Genomic DNA, 27,192 nt, shown 5'->3' with positions numbered 1-27,192 from the left:
TGGCAGCTCAAAGCCTCTCCAAATGTACAGTGGGGCCTAAAACATTTTCAAGCAAAATATGAGTCCTGAAAGCCTCCGGTGCTCCCTTCCTTTTGGAACCTGCCGTGTGTCCAGGCAGCGCATTAGGGCCACAATGTGGGTATTTTTGAAAACAGGAGAAACAGGGTGATAGATTTTGTGGTGTGTTTCTTCATTTTCATGGTCGCTTTACAAAGAAATTGGTCTTCAAACTGATACTTTTATGAAAAAAAGTGAATTTTTTTTTTTTTCACCTGCTATGTATTCAATTTAGCAAAAAACTGTGGGGTCAAAATACTTACTATACCCCTAGGTAAATACCTTAAGGGGTCTAGTTTTCTAAATGGGGTCACTTGTGGGGGTTTCCATCACTCTGAGACCTATGAGCCTCTGAAAACTTGGCTTGGTGCAGGAAAACAAAATGTACTTCAAAATTTATAAAATGATTATTCAATTTGTAAGTCCTCTAAATTGCTGAAAATTTATTTTATTTTTTCAAAAGTGCTGCCAAAATAGAGTAAAGAGATAGAAATATATATTTAATTAAAAAAATTGTACAGTATGTGTGCACATATGTGACATATTGCAGTTAAAAATAGGGGAAAATGGTAATTTTTACAAAATTTACCACTACTTTTACCACTAAAATAAAGTACAACATGTGACGAAAAAACAATGTCAGAATTACTTGGATATTCAAAACTTTCACAGAGTTATTCTCTGATAAAGTCAGACATACCAGATTTGACAAATCTGGCTTGGTCATTAAGGTACAAACATGCCCGGTCATTAACCCGTTAGTGACCGGCCCATCGTGTTTCTACGTCGGTCACTAACGGGCCTTATTCCGATGCCATAGACTTTTTACGTTGCGGCATCAGAATAAGTTTACAGAGCAGGGAGCTGTCAAATCTCCCTGCTCTCAGCTGCTAGAGGCAGCTGAGGGCTGGGAGCGTTCCTGCTCTGCCGGGTGAGATCGATATTAGTATCGATCTCACCCGTTTAACCCCTCAGATGCGGTGCACAATAGCGAGCACCGCATCTGAGTGGTTTTGGAGAGAGGGAGGGAGCTCCCTCTCTCCCCCACCGACACCCGGCGATACGATCGCCGAGTGTCTGTGTCTCCAATGGCAGCCGGGGGTCTAATAAAGGCCCCCAGGTCTGCCTGGAGTGAATGCCTGCTAGATCATGCCGCAGGCATGACCTAGCAGATGCCTGTTCGTGTTAAACGGACAGGCAGTAATACACTGCAATACAAAAGTATTGCAGTGTATTATAAATGCGATCGCAGAATCGCATATTATAGTCCCCTAATGGGACTAGTAAAAAAGTGAAAAAAAAGTTGAATAAAGTTAATGAAAAAAAAATTTGAAAAAAAAATTAAAAACCCAGCTTTACCCCTTACAAAATGCTTTACTATTAAAAAAACAAAATAAAGTTAAAAAGTTACACATATTTGGTATCGCCGCGTCCGTAACGACCCCGACTATAAATCTATTACATTATTTAACCCGCACGGTGAACGCCGTAAAAAATTTAATAAAAAACTATGGAAAAATTGCTGTTTTCTGTGAATACTGACTAAAAAAATGTGATAAAAAGTGATCAAAAAGTCGCATCTACTCCAAAATGGTACCAATAAAAACTACAAGTCTTCCCGCAAAAAAAAAACCCTCATACAACCGTATCGGCGAAAAAATAAAAACGTTACGGCTCTTCAAATATGGAGACACAAAAACAAATAATTTTGAAAAAAAAGCGTTTTTACTGTGTAAAAGTAGTAAAACATACAAAAACTATACAAATTTGGTATTGTTGCAATCGTAACAACCCGCTGAATAAAGTTATTGTTTTATTTATATCACACGGTAAACGGCGTAGATTTAAGACAAATGGTGGCGAAATTTCAGGTTTTTTTCTATTTCCCCCCAAATAAAAGTTAATAAAAGTTAATCAATAAATAATATGTCCCCCAAAATGGTGCTATTGAAAAGTACAACTTGTCCCGCAAAAAACAAGACCTTATACAGCTATGTCGACGCAAAAATAAAAACGTTATAGCTCTTGGAATGCAACGATGGAAAAACTTAAAAAATGGCCTGGTCATTAAGGTCCAAAATAGGCTGGTCATTAAGGGCTTAAGGAGTTAAACATATGAATAGTGCCCATGGTGGAGATTCTAGTCTACTGAGGTTTGCAGGTATTGAACATGTCCCAATCCCAGAAAACGGGGGGGATAGACATAAGATGTTATTGAGAAAAGAATCAGGATGGATTATACGTGCCAATGCAATGGAACCTGCTGGTCTAAATGATAAAAATTACATGGCAGTGTTTTTATAATGATTCTTTTGTTTGTGCTTATTAGTTTTTGTTTTTAATTTGTTACACAACTAATATGTGTTACATTTTATCTTTTCTTATGTGTACACCATCTGACCATGCGTTCTGTAAAGGAACAATGAACGGCTTCCTATATCGTAACCATTCTTATTTTATATATAAAAAATGGTTACTCAAGGACAACCTATTTTAATAATATCGTATATATTTGAATACGGTTCGATGTTCCACCACCCGACATGTATTAAAAGGTTCTTTATCGCTAAAATCTCACTTACCTATTTGAGTCCGACGCAGCTGCGATAGAAATGTTTTTTTCTCAGCGGTCTATAGGTCAGGACCAGGTGTGATTTGTGGAATCCTTTTCAGTCGAACTAAAATGAAGTGTTTTCTTTCCTGAAAGGAATTAACATAAAGGGGTGTGTCTCAGAAGCTATTCACTATTGCTACACGCGTTGCTATGGTAGCTACAGCTGACGGTAGTTTAAAAGAACGCAATGACGTTTTAGGTCAGAAGAAGCGGTGTCTCTAGCGTGAAACAGGCTGTAACGCTTTCTATGTTTGCCAAGATGTTATATTAAAGTTCAGAAGAAATACAAACCGTTGAGTGCCGCATTTTCATTTTTCCTCACCCACATGATATTTCAAGACTGTCTCTTTTCATGCTGAGCACCACCCGAAGTTTGTTTGACCAGGAAACCCTGACTCCATTTGCATCTACATACCTATTCCATATTGTGGAACAAAGAGAGGTTCCAACTTTCCTCTATTGTGCCTGACAGTTTAAATACGTTACACTGCCTAGATAGTGTAATGTATTCTAGCAGCGATCAGAGCTGCAGGTAAGAAAAGAAAGTGTAAAAAGTAAAACAAAAAGTTAATAAAAATGTTTTACAAAAGTATAAAAATAAAAGATTTTTTTATCCTATAATAAATCTCTTATTATAGGAAAATAAATGAAAACTTTAAATTTGGTATCAACGTGTTCATAACGACCCAATCTATAAAACTATAATGTTATTTTTACCACATGGCGAATGCCGCAAAAAAACAAACTAAAAACAATGCCAGAATCACTATATTTTGGTCACCACCCCTCCCAAAATATAGAATAAAAAGTGATAAAAAAGTCACATGTACCTCAAAATAGTACCAATAAAAACTACAGCCCGTCCCGCTAAAAAAAAAAGTTATGGTGTCTCAGAAAATAAATTATTTTATATACAAGTGATTTTATTGTGCAAATGCTGCAAAACATAAAAAAAAGATATACATATGGTATCGTCGTAATCGTATCGACCCGCAGAATAAAGTAAAACTGTAATTTTTAGCGCATAATGAACGCCGTAAGAAATAAAGAATATAAAACGCCAAAATCACTGTTTTTTGGTCACCAAAGCTCTAAATAAAATGTAATAAAAAGTGATCAAAATGTTGTATGTACCAAAAAATGGTACAAATAAAACCTACAGCTCGTCCCGCCAAAAATAAGCCCTAATACCGCTCAATCGACCAAAAAATTAAAAAGTTATGGCTCTCAAAATGTGTTGATACAAAACAATTATTTTTATTAACAAATAGTTTTTTTTTGTAGAAGTAGTAAAATATAAAAAAATATACCGCTCTATTGATGGAAAAATAAGACATTAAGGCGTTTGGAAGACGGGGAATGAAAAACTAAAATGGAAACGCAAAAAAGGATCAGTCCTGCAAAGGTTAATTAATTTATATTAAAAAAATCAATTATTACCACATGTGGGGTATTGTCATACTCAGGAGAGATTGCGTTACAAATTTAGGGCGACTTTTTCTTCTTTATCCCTTGTGAAAATGAAAAAATGCAACATTTTATTGGACAAAAATGTTGATATTTATTTTCACGGCCTAATTCCACTAAATTCTACAAAATATCTGCGTGGTATAAATGCTCACTATACCCCTTGAAAAATTCCTTGAGGGGTGTAGTTTCCCAAATGGGGTTACTTTTGGGAGGTTTCCACTGTTTTGGTCCCACCAGGGTGTTGTAAACACGACATGGCACTGAAAACCAATCCAGCAAAATCTGCGCTCCAAAATCCAAATGGCGCTCCTTCCCTTCTGTGTCCTGCTGTGGGTCCAAACAGCAGTTTAGTACAACATATGTGGTATTTCCGTAATTTGGAGAAGATGCTTTACAAATGTTGGGGTGCATTTTCTTGTTTATTCCTTGTAAATATTACAAATTTCTATGTTTTTTCAGAAAAAAAGTAGATTTTCATTTTCACAGACTAACTTCAATAAATATAGCAAAATACCTGTGGGGTAAAAATGCTAACTATACCCTAGATAAATTCCTTGAGTGGTGTAGTTTCCAAAATGGGGTCACTTTTGGGGAGTTTCCACTGTTTTGGCACCACAAGACCTCTTCAAACCTGACATGGTGCCTAAAATATAATCTAAAAAGAAAGCAGACCCCAAAATCCACTAGGTGATCCTTTCGTTCTGAGGACTGTGTTTCAGTCCATTAGCACACTAGAGCCACATGTGGGATATTTCTAAAAACTTCAGAATCTGGGCAAGAAATATTGAGTTGCGTTTCTCTGGTAAAACATTCTGTGATACAGAATTTTTTTTATTACAAATGAATTTCGGCAAAGAAAAATGAAATTTGTAAATTTCCCCTCTACTTTGCTTAATTTCCTGTGAAACGCCTTAAGGGTTAAGAAACTTTATGAATGCTGTTTTGAATACTTTGAGGGGTGCATTTTTAAAATGGGGTGATTTATTGGGGGATTCTAGTATATAAGGCCCTCAAAACCACTTCTCATATCTAAACTGGTACCTGTAAAAATAGCCTTTTGAAATTTTCTTGAAAATGTGAGAAATTGCTGCTAAAGTTCTAAGCCTTGTTACGTCCTAGAAAAATAAAAGCACGTTCAAAAAATGATGCAAACCTAAAGTACACATATGGGAAATGTTAACTACTGACTATTTTGTGTGGTATTACCAGTGCCGCATCTGCCATGAGGCCAGGTGAGCCGACGGCCTCAGGCCGCACCACCTACCCAAACGGGGGGGGGGGGGCATTTTCAGCCCAGGACGGACTGGACCGGGGGGAGGGGCCATGCAGACGCACATAGCAGACGTGCCGAACGTCTGTAACACTCCTCCTCCTCTCTGACGCTGTACACATCACATGCAGCCAGAGAGGAGCAAGTCTCCAGGAGGAGCGAGGAGCGACGAGCAGCACGAGCAGCACGAGGTAAGTTCCTGCCTTGCTGGGACCGGGACCCGTGACGTGAGTATACTGCAAGGGGGAGTCTGGGCATTTTACCGACAGCAGAGGGCTCTATGGGGCTGGAATAATCCACCCCATAGAGCCCTCACATCACTATAATGGAAGGATTAGTGTGGGTGGGGGAGGGTCTGAGCGTCTGTCTGACTTACTGCAGAGAGCTCTATAGGGGGGGGGGATTCTGCCCCCCCCCTTTAGAGCAGTCAGTCAGATGCTCAGACCCCCCTAACCTTTCAGTATAGTAACTAGTCAGGGCTCTATGGTGGGGGGATAATTCCCCCCTATAGAGCCCTCTGCTGTCAGTAAAACACCCAGACTCCCCCCCCCACTTGCAGTAATACTCTTGGCTTTGTAGCTTTCCTGTGCTTAATTAGCGTGGGAAAGCTACAATCAGGGCAGTGACCGGTGAGTCTCACAGTCACTCCCAGTGCACACTGCATGCAGCAGCTGCGGCAGCCAGTCTGACTGAGTCTCTGACCAGTCACCACCCACACGCAGCAGAGAGACAGGATAGACTGATAGTGCCTGTCATTGAATAAACCCTCAACTACTACAGTTTCAGACACATTGACTATGACAGCTGCTATAGTGTAGTGGTTAGCTTGTCTGCCTTACGCATGGAAGGTTGCTGGTTCAAATTCTAGCTGGGTTTTTTTTTTATTTTTTATATTAATATCTTGTTTTGGGCTTTGTTCACACTAGCATTAATATACGTTTACCTCTCTTCCGTCAGAGGAAGAGAGGATCGATACGTTAAACGGAAAGCAACGGTTCCATTAGAATTACCATTGCTTTCAATGGTAATTCTTTTGTATCAGTTGCTTTCCGTTTGTCTCCGTTCGCTAGGTTTCCGTTCTTTTGAACGGAAATAAAAGTTCTGCAGACTGCACTTTTGTTTCATTTAAAAAAAACGGAAACTTAGCGAACGGAGACAAACGGAAAGCAACTGATACAAAAGAATTACCATTGAAAGCAATGGTAATTCTAATGGAACCGTTGCTTTCCGTTTAACGTATCGATCCTCTCTTCCTATGACGGAAGAGAGGTAAACGTATATTAATGCTAGTGTGAAAGAAGCCTTAGGGCCTGTTCACATCAGCGTTGGCTTTCCGTTCTGGGGTTCCGTCGGAGGTAACCCCGCAACGGAAAGTCAAACTGAAACCACAGTTCCGTTTCTGTCACCATTAGCGCAGTCGACTGCGCTATTGATTCCGTCACAAAAACGGAAACCTGCCGGAATGGTGACGAACAGAAACCATTAGCAATGTTTCGGTCACCATTGATTTCAATGGTGACTGAAACGGAAGCTGTGGTTTCAGTTTGACTTTCCGTTGCGGGGTTCACCCGACGGAAACCTCCCACGGAACCCCAGAAAGGAAAGCCAATGCTGATGTGAACAGGCCCTAATCCTTCCCCATAATCCTGCCCCCGCTAATTAAAATAAATATATTATATAATGTATATAGCGCTGTATCCTGTATCCGTCAGGTCAGCGGGTCATGCAGGATCGAGCTGTTACTGATCACATCTAAGTTCATAACTTAGATGTGATCGGTAATAGGCGACCTAATGGATTCTGGTCTCAGCGCTATATACAGCTGCTCTGTATACAGGATACAAAGCAGCTGTATCTCAAAAAGTACAAATCATTTTCAATAAAAAGTAATTAAAAGTTGCACCAATCGCATTAATAGATATCTTTTATATATCATAGTGACATGTCTGAAGTTTTCATCGGTGGGGGACCGAGCACTGAGGCCCCCACCGATCGCTAAAACGAAGCAGCAGAAGTGCTCGGGTGAGCGCTGTGCCGCTTAATTTATGATCGACTTTCAGCCGAGTGAGCGGTGTACGGACTCATAGACTTTCTATTGAGCCCGTACACTGCTCCAAGGAAAGCCAAACAGAATTGAAGCGAACTTTAATGAGCCATTCGCAGTTTCACTGTACCAGCCATGTGTACTTACACGTGCATGGCTTAATCTTTGTGTTTGGACCCCACTGATCAAAACTTCTGACATGTCAAAAGTTTTTTAAAAAGTTGTTACACTTTAAAGAGAATCTTTCACCTGCCCACAGATTTGCATTTGAGTGCAGCATGTAATGGGGAGGGCTGCACAAACTCTGGGGCACTTTATATATTTTTTCCTACCCTCTTTCCTTACTTAGATATCTGTGCTGTAATATTTTGGCGCCCGATATTTAAATAACCCCATGAACTGCCAATGGGGCGGTAATATGCAAGGGGGCGTGTAACATCGCTGTGACACTGCCCAATCCGCTACGGACAATGTCAACAGCAAGAGCTGGAGAGAGGAGATCATGTGCGCGCGCACGCTCTCACTCTTCAGCTCTCGGCAGGCTCGTACAAGTCTGTGATCTCAGGTGAGAGATCAGTCTTATCGTCCTTGTCTGCCGAGAGCTAAAGAGTGAGAGCGTGTGTGCGCGCACAGCTCTGATGCCATGGAACAGAAGAAGAAGAATTCACACTCTTCTTCTCCTCTTGTGTTCCTTAGTGGTGGCGGAGTTGCGCGCACGCGCTCTCTCCAGCTCTTGCTGTAACGCTGACCGTAGCTGATTGGACAGTGTCATGGCGATGTTACACGCCCCCTTGCCAATTACCTCCCCATTGACAGTTCATGGGGTTATTTAAATATCGGGCGCCAAATATTACAGCACTGATATCTAAATAACGAAGGAGGCTAGGAAAAAAATGTAAAGTGCCCCAGAGTTTGTGCAGCCCTCCCCATTACATGCTGCACTCAGCTGCACATGTATGGGGAGGTGAAAGGTTCTCTTTAAAAGAAAGGTGTTATAATTTTTTATTTGATAGGTTTTATTTTATGGGCCTAATTTTTCTAATTATTTTAATATGTTTCCAAAGGTAGCTATTTATTCATATGTTTGTACGTCTGTGGGGACAGCCAACTTTATTTTTATTTTTCATACTGCTCATTTTTGTTTTGCAGGTTCTGCTGGACCATTTGGACTACGTCGTAGATTCGTTGGACTACTTCGCTGATTTAAGCTTTATTTTTATTTTTTTAATAAAATGGTTAAAGTGGATTCTGTGGAAGAGCTGTCATTTCAATAAAATAAATTTCTTTTTGTCTCTGTTTTTTAATACTTCATTACCGCCTTAGTAATGGCTGTTGTCTGATTGAGAGCGTCCATTACTAAGAAGGGGCTTAGTGTTAGCCAGTAATAAGGCTAGCACTAACCCCTATTATTACCCCGGTACCCACCGCCCCGAGGAGTACTGGGAAGAGCTGGGTACGATCCAGCACCCGACCGTATGAAGAGAAGGGCGGGTACTGGGGTGGCCGCAGGCTGGTACTATCAGGCTCGGAATGGCCAAAAACCATGGCCCTTCCCACCCTGGTAATGCTAGGCTGCTGCTGCTTTATTGTATCTGGCTGGTTATGAAAAATGGAGGGGATCTCACGTAATTTTTTTTCTATTTATTTTTTTAAAAAGACGTGGGGTTCCCGCTATTTTTCACAACCAGCCAGATAAAATACAGCAGCTGCAGCCTAGCATCACCAGGGTGGGAAGGGCCACGTTTTTTTATCCTTTCTCAGCCTGGTAAAACCAGCCTGTGGCCGCCCTGCTGCCTTACCGTCGCTTCAGATGGTCGGGTACTGGATCGTACTCCTCTCGCGGCAGTGAGAACCAGGGTAATAATAGGGGTTAGTGATAGCCTTTTTACTGACTAACATGAAGCCCCTTCTTAGTAATGGACGCTCTCAATCAGAAAACAGCCATTACCAAGGCCATAATAAAGTATTAAAAAAAGACATAAGAAAAACTTTTATTGAAATCTAAACTCCCCCTTGCAACCCTCTTTCACCATTTTTTTTTTTTTTTAAAAAGTAGATCATCGGAGTAGTCCAATGAATCTACGACGTAGTACAAACGCTCCAGCGGAACCTACCAAAAAAAAAGCAGTATAAAAATTGTAAAAACTTACATTTGCCACAATAGTCACTCGATATAACTATACTGTAATCACTTATATGGTCTGCAGATATCTTGTGTATAACTGGCATCTACCTCTATAAGGTCACTATATGGTGGTAATATTGGTCTATATATAGTGTGATTTATTCACGAACAGTATGGTGGGTTTTTTCTGACACTATGTTGTAGTAATATGTGATCATGGTTTGGTAGTTTTTATTCAGTAACCGTATGGAGGTATTATTCAGTAACAGTATGGGGGTATTATTCAGTAACAGTATAAATGTATTATTCAGTAACAGTATGGAGGTATTATTCAGTAACAGTATGGGGGTATTATTCAGTAACAGTATGGAGGTATTATTCAGTAACAGTATGGGGATATTATTCAGTAACAGTATAAATGTATTATTCAGTAACAGTATGGGGTATTATTCAGTAACAGTATGGGGGTATTATTCAGTAACAGTATGGGGGTATTATTCAGTAACAGTATGGGGGTATTATTCAGTAACCGTATGGGGGTATTATTCAGTAACAGTATGGGGGTATTATTCAGTAACAGTATGGGGGTATTATTCAGTAACAGTATGGGGGTATTATTCAGTAACTGTATGGGGATATTATTCAGTAACTGTATGGGGATATTATTCAGTAACAGTATGGAGGTATTATTCAGTAACAGTATGGAGGTATTATTCAGTAACAGTATGGGGGTATTATTCAGTAACCGTATGGAGGTATTATTCAGTAACAGTATGGGGGTATTATTCAGTAACAGTATGGAGGTATTATTCAGTAACAGTATGTGGATATTATTCAGTAACAGTATGGGGATATTATTCAGTAACAGTATGGAGGTATTATTCAGTAACAGTATGGAGGTATTATTCAGTAACAGTATGGGTGTATTATTCAGTAACAGTATGGGGATATTATTCAGTAACAGTATGGGGATATTATTCAGTAACAGTATGGGGATATTATTCAGTAACAGTATGGAGGTATTATTCAGTAACAGTATGGGTGTATTATTCAGTAACAGTATGGGGATATTATTCAGTAACAGTATGGGGATATTATTCAGTAACTGTATGGGGATATTATTCAGTAACAGTAAGGAGGTATTATTCAGTAACAGTATGGGGGTACTATTCAGTAACTGTATGGGGGTATTATTCAGTAACAGTATGGGGTATTATTCAGTAACAGTATGGAGGTATTATTCAGTAGCAGTATGGGGGTATTATTCAGTATCGGTATAAAGGTATTATTCAGTAACAGTATGGGGATATTATTCAGTAACAGTATGGGGGTATTATTCAGTAACAGTATGGAGGTATTATTCAGTAAATGTATGGGGGTATTATTCGATAACAGTATGGGGGTATTATTCAGTAACAGTATGGGGGTATTATTCAGTAGCAGTATGGGGGTATTATTCAGTAACAGTATGGAGGTATTATTCAGTAGCAGTATGGGGGTATTATTCAGTAACAGTATGGGGGTATTATTCAGTAACAGTATGGGGGTATTATTCAGTAACAGTATGGGGGTATTATTCAGTAACAGTATGGAGGTATTATTCAGTAACAGTATGGAGGTATTATTCAGTAACAGTATGGGGGTATTATTCAGTAACCGTATAGAGGTATTATTCAGTAACAGTATGGGGGTATTATTCAGCTAATAACGAAATAGTTTCATGTGATTGAGAACTCTTGTGAAGTTTTTACTTTTTTCCACAACACATTTTCGGAACTGGCCCAGATGCAATGAGTAATGTTGCTTATGCCTCACATTTCTGGATCACCTCAAAACCTACACAAGGATCCAATTGCCATAAGTTCCTTTCATGTATTGCAAATCAAGTCGGAACCAGATAGAGGGGAAATATTTTCATTGAATCCGGAAATCATGTGAGGCAAATCAAATGGAAACCAGCTAATAACGAAATATTTTCATGTGATTGAGAACTCTTGTGAAGTTTTTACTTTTTTCCACAGCACATTTTCGGAACAGGCTAAATCACATATTTCCAGATTTTTGCCATCTAGAACAAAGAGAACAAGCCGTAGATGAAATGTGTTGTGTATTTCCTGAAAATCCATGAATATTCTTAAACCTTGGGTAAATATCATTAAAAAGAAGTAAGCAAAGAGTTACTGCCGTGACCCGGACCGGGGTTGCTGCGGCCACAACGCAGAGTACTAACCACTATACAATCACGGCAACATGTACGAGCCGAACCTACAATCTTCTGATTCGTAGTCAGACGCGTTGTCCATTGCACCACTGGCCCAGATGCAACGAATATTGTTGCTTATGCCTCACATTTCTGGATCACCTCAAAACCTACACAAGGATCCGATTGCCATAAGTTCCTTTCATGTATTGCAAATCAAGTCGGAACCAGATAGAGGGGAAATATTTTCATGGAATCCGGAAATCATGTGAGGCAAATCAAATGGAAACCAGCTAATAACGAAATATTTTCATGTGATTGAGAACTCTTGTGAAGTTTTTACTTTTTTCCACAACACATTTTCGGAACAGGCTAAATCACATATTTACAGATTTTTGCCATCTAGAACAAAGAGAACAAGCCGTAGATGAAATGTGTTGTGTATTTCCTGAAAATCCATGAATATTCTTAAACCTTGGGTAAATATCATTAAAAAGAAGTAAGCAAAGAGTTACTGCCGTGACCCAGATTCGGACCGGGGTTTCTGCGACCACAACGCAGAGTACTAACCACTATACGATCACGGCAACATGTACAAGCCAGGTAGGAGTCGGACCTACAATCTTCTGATTCGTAGTCAGATGCGTTGTCCATTGCACCACTGGCCCAGATGCAACGAATATTGTTGCTTATGCCTCACATTTCTGGATCACCTCAAAACCTACACAAGGATCCGATTGCCATAAGTTCCTTTCATGTATTGCAAATCAAGTCGGAACCAGATAGAGGGGAAATATTTTCATGGAATCCGGAAATCATGTGAGGCAAATCAAATGGAAACCAGCTAATAACGAAATATTTTCATGTGATTGAGAACTCTTGTGAAGTTTTTACTTTTTTCCACAACACATTTTCGGAACAGGCTAAATCACATATTTCCAGATTTTTGCCATCTAGAACAAAGAGATCAAGCCGTAGATAAAATGTGTTGTGTATTTCCTGAAAATCCATGAATATTCTTAAACCTTGGGTAAGTATCATTAAAAATAAGTCACTGCCGTGACCCGGACCGGGGTTGCTGCGGCCACAACGCAGAGTACTAACCACTATACGATCACGGCAACATGTACGAGCCATGTAGGAGTCGAACCTACAATCTTCTGATTTGTAGTCAGACACGTTGTCCATTGCGCCACTGGCCCAGATGCAACGAGAATTGTTGCTTATGCATCACATTTCTGGATCACCTCAAAACTTACACAAGGATCCGATTGCCATAAGTTCCTTTCATGTATTGCAAAGCAAGTCGGAACCTGATAGAGGGGAAATATTTTCATGGAATCCGGAAATCATGTGAGGCAAATCAAATGGAAACCAGCTAATAACGAAATATTTTCATGTGATTGAGAACTCTTGTGAAGTTTTTACTTTTTTCCACAACACATTTTCGGAACAGGCTAAATCACATATTTCCAGATTTTTGCCATCTAGAACAAAGAGATCAAGCCGTAGATAAAATGTGTTGTGTATTTCCTGAAAATCCATGAATATTCTTAAACCTTGGGTAAGTATCATTAAAAATAAGTCACTGCCGTGACCCGGACCGGGGTTGCTGCGGCCACAACGCAGAGTACTAACCACTATACGATCACGGCAACATGTACGAGCCATGTAGGAGTCGAACCTACAATCTTCTGATTTGTAGTCAGACACGTTGTCCATTGCGCCACTGGCCCAGATGCAACGAGAATTGTTGCTTATGCATCACATTTCTGGATCACCTCAAAACTTACACAAGGATCCGATTGCCATAAGTTCCTTTCATGTATTGCAAAGCAAGTCGGAACCTGATAGAGGGGAAATATTTTCATGGAATCCGGAAATCATGTGAGGCAAATCAAATGGAAACCAGCTAATAACGAAATATTTTCATGTGATTGAGAACTCTTGTGAAGTTTTTACTTTTTTCCACAACACATTTTCGGAACAGGCTATATCACATATTTCCAGATTTTTGCCATCTAGAACAAAGAGAACAAGCCGTAGATAAAATGTGTTGTGTATTTCCTGAAAATCCATGAATATTCTTAAACCTTGGGTAAATATCATTAAAAAGAAGTAAGCAAAGAGTTACTGTCGTGACCCGGATTCGGACCGGGGTTGCTGCAGCCACAACGCAGAGTACTAACCACTATACGATCACGGCAACATGTACGAGCCAGGTAGGAGTCGAACCTACAATCTTCTGATTCGTAGTCAGACGCGTTGTCCATTACGCCAATGGCCCAGATGCAATGAGTATTGTTGCTTATGCATCACATTTCTGGATCACCTCAAAACCTACACAATGATCCGATTGCCATAAGTTCCTTTCATGTATTGCAAATCAATTTGGAACCAGATAGAGGGGAAATATTTTCATGGAATCCGGAAATCATGTGAGGCAAATCAAATGGAAACCAGCTAATAACGAAATAGTTTCATGTGATTGAGAACTCTTGTGAAGTTTTTACTTTTTTCCACAACACATTTTCGGAACAGGCTAAATCACATATTTCCAGATTTTTGCCATCTAGAACAAAGAGAACAAGCCGTAGATGAAATGTGTTGTGTATTTCCTGAAAATCCATGAATATTCTTAAACCTTGGGTAAATATCATTAAAAAGAAGTAAGCAAAGAGTTACTGCCATGACCCGGATTCGGACCGGGGTTGCTGTAGCCACAACGCAGAGTACTAACCACTATACGATCACGGCAACATGTACGAGCCAGGTAGTAGTCTAACCTACAATCTTCTGATTCGTAGTAAGACGTGTTGCCCATTGCGCCACTATCCCAGATGCAACGAGTATTGTTGCTTATGCATCACATTTCTGCATCACCTCAAAACCTACACAATGATCCGATTGCCATAAGTTCCTTTCATGTATTGCAAATCAAGTCGGAACCAGATAGAGGGGAAATATTTTCATGGAATCCGGAAATCATGTGAGGCAAATCAAATGGAAACCAGCTAATAACGAAATAGTTTCATGTGATTGAGAACTCTTGTGAAGTTTTTACTTTTTTCCACAACACATTTTCGGAACAGGCTAAATCACATATTTCCAGATTTTTGCCATCTAGAACAAAGAGAACAAGCCGTAGATGAAATGTGTTGTGTATTTCCTGAAAATCCATGAATATTCTTAAACCTTGGGTAAATATCATTAAAAAGAAGTAAGCAAAGAGTTACTGCCATGACCCGGATTCGGACCGGGGTTGCTGTAGCCACAACGCAGAGTACTAACCACTATACGATCACGGCAACATGTACGAGCCAGGTAGGAGTCTAACCTACAATCTTCTGATTCGTAGTCAGACGCGTTGTCCATTGCGCCACTGGCCCAGATGCAACGAGTATTGTTGCTTATGCATCACATTTCTGGATCACCTCAAAACTTACACAAGGATCCGATTGCCATAAGTTCCTTTCATGTATTGCAAAGCAAGTCGGAACCAGATAGAGGGGAAATATTTTCATGGAATCCGGAAATCATGTGAGGCAAATCAAATGGAAACCAGCTAATAACGAAATATTTTCATGTGATTGAGAACTCTTGTGAAGTTTTTACTTTTTTCCACAACACATTTTCGGAACAGGCTAAATCACATATTTCCAGATTTTTGCCATCTAGAACAAAGAGATCAAGCCGTAGATAAAATGTGTTGTGTATTTCCTGAAAATCCATGAATATTCTTAAACCTTGGGTAAGTATCATTAAAAATAAGTCACTGCCGTGACCCGGACCGGGGTTGCTGCGGCCACAACGCAGAGTACTAACCACTATACGATCACGGCAACATGTACGAGCCATGTAGGAGTCGAACCTACAATCTTCTGATTTGTAGTCAGACACGTTGTCCATTGCACCACTGGCCCAGATGCAACGAGAATTGTTGCTTATGCATCACATTTCTGGATCACCTCAAAACTTACACAAGGATCCGATTGCCATAAGTTCCTTTCATGTATTGCAAAGCAAGTCGGAACCTGATAGAGGGGAAATATTTTCATGGAATCCGGAAATCATGTGAGGCAAATCAAATGGAAACCAGCTAATAACGAAATATTTTCATGTGATTGAGAACTCTTGTGAAGTTTTTACTTTTTTCCACAACACATTTTCGGAACAGGCTAAATCACATATTTCCAGATTTTTGCCATCTAGAACAAAGAGATCAAGCCGTAGATAAAATGTGTTGTGTATTTCCTGAAAATCCATGAATATTCTTAAACCTTGGGTAAGTATCATTAAAAATAAGTCACTGCCGTGACCCGGACCGGGGTTGCTGCGGCCACAACGCAGAGTACTAACCACTATACGATCACGGCAACATGTACGAGCCATGTAGGAGTCGAACCTACAATCTTCTGATTTGTAGTCAGACACGTTGTCCATTGCGCCACTGGCCCAGATGCAACGAGAATTGTTGCTTATGCATCACATTTCTGGATCACCTCAAAACTTACACAAGGATCCGATTGCCATAAGTTCCTTTCATGTATTGCAAAGCAAGTCGGAACCTGATAGAGGGGAAATATTTTCATGGAATCCGGAAATCATGTGAGGCAAATCAAATGGAAACCAGCTAATAACGAAATATTTTCATGTGATTGAGAACTCTTGTGAAGTTTTTACTTTTTTCCACAACACATTTTCGGAACAGGCTATATCACATATTTCCAGATTTTTGCCATCTAGAACAAAGAGAACAAGCCGTAGATAAAATGTGTTGTGTATTTCCTGAAAATCCATGAATATTCTTAAACCTTGGGTAAATATCATTAAAAATAAGTAAGCAAAGGGTTACTGCCGTGACCCGGACCGGGGTTGCTGCGGCCACAACGCAGAGTACTAACCACTATACAATCACGGCAACATGTACAAGCCAGGTAGGAGTCGAACCTACAATCTTCTGATTCGTAGTCAGACGTGTTGTCCATTGCACCACTGGCCCAGATGCAATGAGTATTGTTGCTTATGCATCACATTTCTGGATCACCTCAAAACTTACACAACGATCCGATTGCCATAAGTTCCTTTCATGTATTGCAAAGCAAGTCGGAACCAGATAGAGGGGAAATATTTTCATGGAATCCGGAAATCATGTGAGGCAAATCAAATAGAAACCAGGTAATAACGAAATATCTTCATGTGATTGAGAACTCTTGTGAAGTTTTTACTTTTTTCCACAACACATTTTCGGAACAGGCTAAATCACATATTTCCAGATTTTTGCCATCTAGAACAAAGAGAACAAGCCGTAGATAAAATGTGTTGTGTATTTCCTGAAAATCCATGAATATTCTTAAACCTTGGGTAAATATCATTAAAAATAAATATACTGCCGTGACCCGGATTCGGACAAGGGTTGCTGCGGCCACAACGCAGAGTACTAACCACTATACGATCACGGCAACATGTACGAGCCAGGTAGGAGTCAAACCTACAATCTTCTGATTCGTAGTCAGACGCGTTGTCCATTGCACCACTGGCCCAGATGCAACGAGTATTGTTGCTTATGCATCACATTTCTGGATCACCTCAAAACTTACACAAGGATCCGATTGCCATAAGTTCCTTTCATGTATTGCAAAGCAAGTCGGAACCAGATAGAGGGGAAACATTTTCATGGAATCCGGAAATCATGTGAGGCAAATCAAATGGAAACCAGCTAATAACGAAATATTTTCATGTGATTGAGAACTCTTGTGAAGTTTTTACTTTTTTCCACAACACATTTTCGGAACAGGCTAAATCACATATTTCCAGATTTTTGCCATCTAGAACAAAGAGAACAAGCCGTAGATAAAATGTGTTGTGTATTTCCTGAAAATCCATGAATATTCTTAAACCTTGGGTAAATATCATTAAAAATAAGTAAGCAAAGGGTTACTGCCGTGACCCGGATTCGGAACGGGGTTGCTGCGGCCACAACGCAGAGTACTAACCACTATACGATCACGGCAACATGTACGAACCAGAGAGAAGTCGAACCTACAATCTTCTGATTCGTAGTCCGACGCGTTGTCCATTGCGCCACTGGCCCAGATGCAACGAGTATTGTTGCTAATGCATCACATTTCTGGATCACCTCAAAACTTACACAAGGATCCGATTGCCATATGTTCCTTTCATGTATTGCAAAGCAAGTCGGAACCAGATAGAGGGAAAATATTTTCATGGAATCCGGAAATCATGTGAGGCAAATCAAATGGAAACCAGCTAATAACGAAATATTTTCATGTGATTGAGAACTCTTGTGAAGTTTTTACTTTTTTCCACAACACATTTTCGGAACAGGCTAAATCACATATTTCCAGATTTTTGCCATCTAGAACAAAGAGAACAAGCCGTAGATAAAATGTGTTGTGTATTTCCTGAAAATCCATGAATATTCTTAAACCTTGGGTAAATATCATTAAAAATAAATATACTGCCGTGACCCGGATTCGGACAAGGGTTGCTGCGGCCACAACGCAGAGTACTAACCACTATACGATCACGGCAACATGTACGAGCCAGGTAGGAGTCAAACCTACAATCTTCTGATTCGTAGTCAGACGTGTTGTCCATTGCACCACTGGCCCAGATGCAACGAGTATTGTTGCTTATGCATCACATTTCTGGATCACCTCAAAACTTACACAAGGATCCGATTGCCATAAGTTCCTTTCATGTATTGCAAAGCAAGTCGGAACCAGATAGAGGGGAAACATTTTCATGGAATCCGGAAATCATGTGAGGCAAATCAAATGGAAACCAGCTAATAACGAAATATTTTCATGTGATTGAGAACTCTTGTGAAGTTTTTACTTTTTTCCACAACACATTTTCGGAACAGGCTAAATCACATATTTCCAGATTTTTGCCATCTAGAACAAAGAGAACAAGCCGTAGATAAAATGTGTTGTGTATTTCCTGAAAATCCATGAATATTCTTAAACCTTGGGTAAATATCATTAAAAATAAGTAAGCAAAGGGTTACTGCCGTGACCCGGATTCGGAACGGGGTTGCTGCGGCCACAACGCAGAGTACTAACCACTATACGATCACGGCAACATGTACGAACCAGAGAGAAGTCGAACCTACAATCTTCTGATTCGTAGTCCGACGCGTTGTCCATTGCGCCACTGGCCCAGATGCAACGAGTATTGTTGCTAATGCATCACATTTCTGGATCACCTCAAAACTTACACAAGGATCCGATTGCCATATGTTCCTTTCATGTATTGCAAAGCAAGTCGGAACCAGATAGAGGGAAAATATTTTCATGGAATCCGGAAATCATGTGAGGCAAATCAAATGGAAACCAGCTAATAACGAAATATTTTCATGTGATTGAGAACTCTTGTGAAGTTTTTACTTTTTTCCACAACACATTTTCGGAACAGGCTAAATCACATATTTCCAGATTTTTGCCATCTAGAACAAAGAGAACAAGCCGTAGATAAAATGTGTTGTGTATTTCCTGAAAATCCATGAATATTCTTAAACCTTGGGTAAATATCATTAAAAATAAGTAAGCAAAGGGTTACTGCCGTGACCCTGATTCGGACCGGGGTTGCTGCGGCCACAACGCAGAGTACTAACCACTATACGATCAAGGCAACATGTACGAGCCAGGTAGGAGTCGAACCTACAATCTTCTGACTCGTAGTCAGACGCGTTGTCCATTGCACCACTGGCCCAGATGCAACGAATATTGTTGCTTATGCATCACATTTCTGGATTACCTCAAAACTTACACAAGGATCCGATTGCCATAAGTTCCTTTCATGTATTGCAAAGCAAGTCGGAACCAGATAGAGGGAAAATATTTTCATGGAATCCGGAAATCATGTGAGGCAAATCAAATGGAAACCAGCTAATAACTAAATATTTTCATGTGATTGAGAACTCTTGTGAAGTTTTTACTTTTTTCCACAACACATTTTCGGAACAGGCTAAATCACATATTTCCAGATTTTTGCCATCTAGAACAAAGAGAACAAGCCGTAGATAAAATGTGTTGTGTATTTCCTGAAAATCCATGAATATTCTTAAACCTTGGGTAAATATCATTAAAAATAAGTAAGCAAAGGGTTACTGCCGTGACCGGGATTCGGAACGGGGTTGCTGCGGCCACAACGCAGAGTACTAACCACTATACGATCACGGCAACATGTACTAGCCAGGTAGGAGTCGAACCTACAATCTTCTGATTCGTAGTCAGACGCGTTGTCCATTGCACCACTGGCCCAGATGCAACGAGTATTGTTGCTTATGCATCACATTTCTGGATCACCTCAAAACTTACACAACGATCCGATTGCCATAAGTTCCTTTCATGTATTGCAAAGCAAGTCGGAACCAGATAGAGGGGAAATATTTTCATGGAATCCGGAAATCATGTGAGGCAAATCAAATGGAAACCAGGTAATAACGAAATATTTTCATGTGATTGAGAACTCTTGTGAAGTTTTTACTTTTTTCCACAACACATTTTCGGAACAGGCTAAATCACATATTTCCAGATTTTTGCCATCTAGAACAAAGAGAACAAGCCGTAGATAAAATGTGTTGTGTATTTCCTGAAAATCCATGAATATTCTTAAACCTTGGGTAAATATCATTAAAAATAAATATACTGCCGTGACCCGGACTGGGGTTGCTGCGGCCACAACGCAGAGTACTAACCACTATACGATCACGGCAACATGTACTAGCCAGGTAGGAGTCGAACCTACATTCTTCTGATTCGTAGTCAGACGCATTGTCCATTGCACCACTGGCCCAGATGCAATGAGTATTGTTGCTTATGCATCACATTTCTGGATCACCTCAAAACTTACACAACGATCCGATTGCCATAAGTTCCTTTCATGTATTGCAAAGCAAGTCGGAACCAGATAGAGGGGAAATATTTTCATGGAATCCGGAAATCATGTGAGGCAAATCAAATGGAAACCAGGTAATAACGAAATATTTTCATGTGATTGAGAACTCTTGTGAAGTTTTTACTTTTTTCCACAACACATTTTCGGAACAGGCTAAATCACATATTTCCAGATTTTTGCCATCTAGAACAAAGAGAACAAGCCGTAGATAAAATGTGTTGTGTATTTCCTGAAAATCCATGAATATTCTTAAACCTTGGGTAAATATCATTAAAAATAAATATACTGCCGTGACCCGGATTCGGACAAGGGTTGCTGCGGCCACAACGCAGAGTACTAACCACTATACGATCACGGCAACATGTACGAGCCAGGTAGGAGTCAAACCTAGAATCTTCTGATTCGTAGTCAGACGCGTTGTCCATTGCACCACTGGCCCAGATGCAACGAGTATTGTTGCTTATGCATCACATTTCTGGATCACCTCAAAACTTACACAAGGATCCGATTGCCATAAGTTCCTTTCATGTATTGCAAAGCAAGTCGGAACCAGATAGAGGGGAAATATTTTCATGGAATCCGGAAATCATGTGAGGCAAATCAAATGGAAACCAGCTAATAACGAAATATTTTCATGTGATTGAGAACTCTTGTGAAGTTTTTACTTTTTTCCACAACACATTTTCGGAACAGGCTAAATCACATATTTCCAGATTTTTGCCATCTAGAACAAAGAGAACAAGCCGTAGATAAAATGTGTTGTGTATTTCCTGAAAATCCATGAATATTCTTAAACCTTGGGTAAATATCATTAAAAATAAGTAAGCAAAGGGTTACTGCCGTGACCCGGATTCGGAACGGGGTTGCTGCGGCCACAACGCAGAGTACTAACCACTATACGATCACGGCAACATGTACGAACCAGAGAGAAGTCGAACCTACAATCTTCTGATTCGTAGTCCGACGCGTTGTCCATTGCGCCACTGGCCCAGATGCAATGAGTATTGTTGCTAATGCATCACATTTCTGGATCACCTCAAAACTTACACAAGGATCCGATTGCCATATGTTCCTTTCATGTATTGCAAAGCAAGTCGGAACCAGATAGAGGGAAAATATTTTCATGAAATCCGGAAATCATGTGAGGCAAATCAAATGGAAACCAGCTAATAACGAAATATTTTCATGTGATTGAGAACTCTTGTGAAGTTTTTACTTTTTTCCACAACACATTTTCGGAACAGGCTAAATCACATATTTCCAGATTTTTGCCATCTAGAACAAAGAGAACAAGCCGTAGATAAAATGTGTTGTGTATTTCCTGAAAATCCATGAATATTCTTAAACCTTGGGTAAATATCATTAAAAATAAGTAAGCAAAGGGTTACTGCCGTGACCCTGATTCGGACCGGGGTTGCTGCGGCCACAACGCAGAGTACTAACCACTATACGATCACGGCAACATGTACGAGCCAGGTAGGAGTCGAACCTACAATCTTCTGACTCGTAGTCAGACGCGTTGTCCATTGCACCACTGGCCCAGATGCAACGAATATTGTTGCTTATGCATCACATTTCTGGATTACCTCAAAACTTACACAAGGATCCGATTGCCATAAGTTCCTTTCATGTATTGCAAAGCAAGTCGGAACCAGATAGAGGGAAAATATTTTCATGGAATCCGGAAATCATGTGAGGCAAATCAAATGGAAACCAGCTAATAACTAAATATTTTCATGTGATTGAGAACTCTTGTGAAGTTTTTACTTTTTTCCACAACACATTTTCGGAACAGGCTAAATCACATATTTCCAGATTTTTGCCATCTAGAACAAAGAGAACAAGCCGTAGATAAAATGTGTTGTGTATTTCCTGAAAATCCATGAATATTCTTAAACCTTGGGTAAATATCATTAAAAATAAGTAAGCAAAGGTTTACTGCCGTGACCCTGATTCGGACCGGAGTTGCTGCGGCCACAACGCAGAGTACTAACCACTATACGATCACGGCAACATGTACGAGCCAGGTAGGAGTCAAACCTACAATCTTCTGATTCGTAGTCAGACGCGTTGTCCATTGCGCCACTGGCCCAGATGCAACGAGTATTGTTGCTAATGCATCACATTTCTGGATCACCTCAAAACTTACACAAGGATCCGATTGCCATAAGTTCCTTTCATGTATTGCAAAGCAAGTCGGAACCAGATAGAGGGGAAATATTTTCATGGAATCCGGAAATCATGTGAGGCAAATCAAATGTAAACCAGCTAATAACGAAATATTTTCATGTGATAGAGAACTCTTGTGAAGTTTTTACTTTTTTCCACAACACATTTTCGGAACAGGCTAAATCACATATTTCCAGATTTTTGCCATCTAGAACAAAGAGAACAAGCCGTAGATAAAATGTGTTGTGTATTTCCTGAAAATCCATGAATAATCTTAAACCTTGGGTAAATATCATTAAAAATAAGTAAGCAAACGGTTACTGCCGTGACCTGGATTCGGACCGGGGTTGCTACGGCCACAATGCAGAGTACTAACCACTATACGATCACGGCAACATGTACGAGTCGAACCTACAATCTTCTGATTCGTAGTCAGACGCGTTGTCCATTGCGCCACTGGCCCAGATGCAACGAGTATTGTTGCTTATGCATCACATTTCTGGATCACCTCAAAACTTACACAAGGATCCGATTGCCATAAGTTCCTTTCATGTATTGCAAAGCAAGTCGGAACCAGATAGAGGGGAAATATTTTCATGGAATCTGGAAATCATGTGAGGCAAATCAAATGGAAACCAGCTAATAACGAAATATTTTCATGTGATTGAGAACTCTTGTGAAGTTTTTACTTTTTTCCACAACACATTTTCGGAACAGGCTAAATCACATATTTCCAGATTTTTGCCATCTAGAACAAAGAGAACAAGCCGTAGATAAAATGTGTTGTGTATTTCCTGAAAATCCATGAATATTCTTAAACCTTGGGTAAATATCATTAAAAATAAGTAAGCAAAGGGCTACTGCCGTGACCCAGATTCTGACCGGGGTTGCTGCAGCCACAACGCAGAGTACGAGCCAGGTAGGAGTCGAACCTACAATCTTCTGATTCGTAGTCAGACGCGTTGTCCATTGCGCCACTGGCCCAGATGCAACGAGTATTGTTGCTTATGCATCACATTTCTGGATCACCTCAAAATTTACACAAGGATCCGATTGCCATAAGTTCCTTTCATGTATTGCAAAGCAAGTCGGAACCAGATAGAGGGGAAATATTTTCATGGAATCCGGAAATCATGTGAGGCAAATCAAATGGAAACCAGCTAATAACGAAATATTTTCATGTGATTGAGAACTCTTGTGAAGTTTTTACTTTTTTCCACAACACATTTTCGGAACAGGCTAAATCACATATTTCCAGATTTTTGCCATCTAGAACAAAGAGAACAAGCCGTAGATAAAATGTGTTGTGTATTTCCTGAAAATCCATGAATATTCTTAAACCTTGGGTAAATATCATTAAAAATAAGTAAGCAAAGGGTTACTGCCGTGACCCGCATTCGGACCGGGGTTGCTGCGGCCACAACGCAGAGTACTAACCACTATACGATCACGGCAACATGTACGAGTCGAACCTACAATCTTCTGATTCGTAGTCAGACGCGTTGTCCATTGCGCCACTAGCCCAGATGCAACGAGTATTGTTGCTTATGCATCACATTTCTGGATCACCTCAAAACTTACACAAGGAACTTACACAAGGATCCGATTGCCATAAGTTCCTTTCATGTATTGCAAAGCAAGTCGGAACCAGATAGAGGGGAAATATTTTCATGGAATCTGGAAATCATGTGAGGCAAATCAAATGGAAACCAGCTAATTACGAAATATTTTCAAGTGATTGAGAACTCTTGTGAAGTTTTTACTTTTTTCCACAACACATTTTCGGAACAGGCTAAATCACATATTTCCAGATTTTTGCCATCTAGAACAAAGAGAACAAGCCGTAGATAAAATGTGTTGTGTATTTCCTGAAAATCCATGAATATTCTTAAACCTTGGGTAAATATCATTAAAAATAAGTAAGCAAAGGGTTACTGCCGTGACCCGGATTCGGACCGGGGTTGCTGCGGCCACAACTTAGAGTACTAACCACTATACGATCACGGCAACATGTACGAGCCAGGTAGGAGTCAAACCTACAATCATTCTGATTCGTAGTCAGACGCGTTGTCCATTTTGCCACTAGCCCAGATGCAACGAGTATTGTTGCTTATGCATCACATTTCTGGATCACCTCAAAACTTACACAAGGAACTTACACAAGGATCCGATTGCCATAAGTTCCTTTCATGTATTGCAAAGCAAGTCGGAACCAGATAGAGGGGAAATATTTTCATGGAATCCGGAAATCATGTGAGGCAAATCAAATGGAAACCAGCTAATAACGAAATATTTTCATGTGATTGAGAACTCTTGTGAAGTTTTTACTTTTTCCACAACACATTTTCGGAACAGGCTAAATCACATATTTCCAGATTTTTGCCATCTAGAACAAAGAGAACAAGCCGTAGATAAAATGTGTTGTGTACTTCCTGAAAATCCATGAATATTCTTAAACCTTGGGTAAATATCATTAAAAATAAGTAAGCAAAGGGTTACTGCCGTGACCCGGATTGCTGCGGCCACAACGCAGAGTACTAACCACTATATGATCACGGCAACATGTACGAGTCAAACCTACAATCTTCTGATTCGTAGTCAGACGCGTTGTCCATTGCGCCACTAGCCCAGATGCAACGAGTATTGTTGCTTATGCATCACATTTCTGGATCACCTCAAAACTTACACAAGGAACTTACACAAGGATCCGATTGCCATAAGTTCCTTTCATGTATTGCAAAGCAAGTCGGAACCAGATAGAGGGGAAATATTTTCATGGAATCTGGAAATCATGTGAGGCAAATCAAATGGATACCAGCTAATAACGAAATATTTTCATGTGATTGAGAACTCTTGTGAAGTTTTTACTTTTTTCCACAACACATTTTCGGAACAGGCTAAATCACATATTTCCAGATTTTTGCCATCTAGAACAAAGAGAACAAGCCGTAGATAAAATGTGTTGTGTATTTCCTGAAAATCCATGAATATTCTTAAACCTTGGGTAAATATCATTAAAAATAAGTAAGCAAAGGGTTACTGCCGTGACCCGGATTCGGACCGGGGTTGCTACGGCCACAACGCAGAGTACTAACCACTATACGATCACGGCAACATGTACGAGCCAGGTAGGAGTGGAACTTACCATCTTCTGATTCGTAGTCAGACGCGTTGTCCATTGCGCCACTAGCCCAGATGCAGCGTGTATTGTTGCTTATGCATCACATTTCTGGATCACCTCAAAACTTACACAAGGATCCGATTGCCATAAGTTCCTTTCATGTATTGCAAAGCAAGTCGGAACCAGATAGAGGGGAAATATTTTCATGGAATCTGGAAATCATGTGAGGCAAATCAAATGGAAACCAGCTAATAACGAAATATTTTCATGTGATTGAGAACTCTTGTGAAGTTTTTACTTTTTTCCACAACACATTTTCGGAACAGGCTAAATCACATATTTCCAGATTTTTGCCATCTAGAACAAAGAGAACAAGCCGTAGATAAAATGTGTTGTGTATTTCCTGAAAATCCATGAATATTCTTAAACCTTGGGTAAATATCATTAAAAATAAGTAAGCAAATGGGTACTGCCGTGACCCGGATTCGGACCGGGGTTGCTACGGCCACAACGCAGAGTACTAACCACTATACGATCACGGCAACACGTACGAGTCGAACCTACAATCTTCTGATTTGTAGTCAGACGCGTTGTCCATTGCGCCACTGGCCCAGATGCAACGAGTATTGTTGCTTATGCATCACATTTCTGGATCACCTCAAAATTTACACAAGGATCCGATTGCCATAAGTTCCTTTCATGTATTGCAAAGCAAGTCGGAACCAGATAGAGGGGAAATATTTTCATGGAATCCGGAAATCATGTGAGGCAAATCAAATGGAAACCAGCTAATAACGAAATATTTTCATGTGATTGAGAACTCTTGTGAAGTTTTTACTTTTTTCCACAACACATTTTCGGAACAGGCTAAATCACATATTTCCAGATTTTTGCCATCTAGAACAAAGAGAACAAGCCGTAGATAAAATGTGTTGTGTATTTCCTGAAAATACATGAATATTCTTAAACCTTGGGTAAATATCATTAAAAATAAGTAAGCAAAGGGTTACTGCCGTGACCCGGATTGCTGCGGCCACAACGCAGAGTACTAACCACTATATGATCACGGCAACATGTACGAGTCAAACCTACAATCTTCTGATTCGTAGTCAGACGCGTTGTCCATTGCGCCACTAGCCCAGATGCAACGAGTATTGTTGCTTATGCATCACATTTCTGGATCACCTCAAAACTTAC

At 40.0% G+C, this 27,192-nt stretch overlaps 4 non-coding genes across 4 annotated transcripts; all 4 read right to left on the bottom strand.

Moving 5' to 3' along the window:
- Positions 1-12,909: 12,909 nt before the first annotated feature.
- TRNAC-ACA (transfer RNA cysteine (anticodon ACA)) lies at positions 12,910-12,982 on the bottom strand. The gene has a single exon. It is a non-coding gene; the product is annotated as a tRNA-Cys (tRNA).
- Positions 12,983-13,443: 461 nt separating this feature from the next.
- TRNAC-ACA (transfer RNA cysteine (anticodon ACA)) lies at positions 13,444-13,516 on the bottom strand. Its single transcript has one exon. It is a non-coding gene; the product is annotated as a tRNA-Cys (tRNA).
- A 2,648-nt stretch (positions 13,517-16,164) lies between these two features.
- Positions 16,165-16,237, bottom strand: TRNAC-ACA (transfer RNA cysteine (anticodon ACA)). The gene has a single exon. It is a non-coding gene; the product is annotated as a tRNA-Cys (tRNA).
- Positions 16,238-23,785: 7,548 nt separating this feature from the next.
- TRNAR-ACG (transfer RNA arginine (anticodon ACG)) lies at positions 23,786-23,858 on the bottom strand. The gene has a single exon. It is a non-coding gene; the product is annotated as a tRNA-Arg (tRNA).
- Between the last annotated feature and the right edge of the window lie 3,334 nt (positions 23,859-27,192).

The sequence above is a fragment of the Rhinoderma darwinii genome, chromosome 3, assembly GCF_050947455.1.
Source record: "Rhinoderma darwinii isolate aRhiDar2 chromosome 3, aRhiDar2.hap1, whole genome shotgun sequence".
NCBI classification, from domain to species: Eukaryota; Metazoa; Chordata; class Amphibia; order Anura; family Rhinodermatidae; genus Rhinoderma; species Rhinoderma darwinii.
Note: the sequence above shows the minus strand (reverse complement) of the source record. Positions and strands in the feature narration are given on the sequence as shown.